Below are 788 nucleotides of genomic sequence, written 5' to 3'. Positions count from 1 at the left end.
ATTTGTTGTGGTTCTCTCCCTATCTTCAGCCTTTCAACCTGTAGTGCCTTGACTTCACAGAGTCCTGTGCATGCTTTTCTTTAACATGTTCTTTGTTTCCTCATTAGTGTTATTGTTCCCTTTACTTATGGTCACATTCTTCAGAGAAAAAGTTTATCTTAGAGACTGGTTTGTGATCATATGAGAAGGGCTCTTAATTTGTTTTATCACTTTCCAAGTAATATATTTGCATTTAACAGAGATCGTGAGAAACAGAAACTTAATGTAAAAGGGATAGCCTATCTAATAATAGACAAACATGGTAATTGACCATACCTCTGCTACACTTCCAATGGGCTAATCAGCAGGATATGCAAATTAACTGCCAACCAAGATGGCGGCCGGCAGCCACGCAGCTGCAGTAAACACGAGGCTTGCTTGCTCCAGTGACAGAGGAAGCCAACGATCCCAGCCTGCGGCAGCCCAGCTCTGACCTGCACTCTAAGCAACTTTGTTACAATCATAGAAGCTAAACAAGCTCCAAGACCTGCTTTCAGCCAGCTTCAGCCTCCGAGCTTAGAGCTGCAGTGATGGCAACAGAGTTTAAATTATAGAAGCCAAACAGACCCAGAACCTGCTTTCAGCCATCAGAGCTGGAGCTGGCTCTCAGCTCCAGTGACAGCTATAGAAGGTAAATAAATCCCAGAATTAAAAAAAAGGAGAGGCTGGGAGCTTCAGTCGCTGACCAGCCTGAAAATGGCCCTCAGCCCCTAACCAGACTGGCCAGGGACCCGAGGGGGGACCCCCCC

This window comes from Myotis davidii, unplaced genomic scaffold (genome assembly GCF_000327345.1).
Source record: "Myotis davidii unplaced genomic scaffold, ASM32734v1 scaffold1154, whole genome shotgun sequence".
Classification (NCBI taxonomy): domain Eukaryota; kingdom Metazoa; phylum Chordata; class Mammalia; order Chiroptera; family Vespertilionidae; genus Myotis; species Myotis davidii.
The sequence above is the reverse complement of the archived record's forward strand: the minus strand, read 5'-3'. Positions refer to the sequence as shown.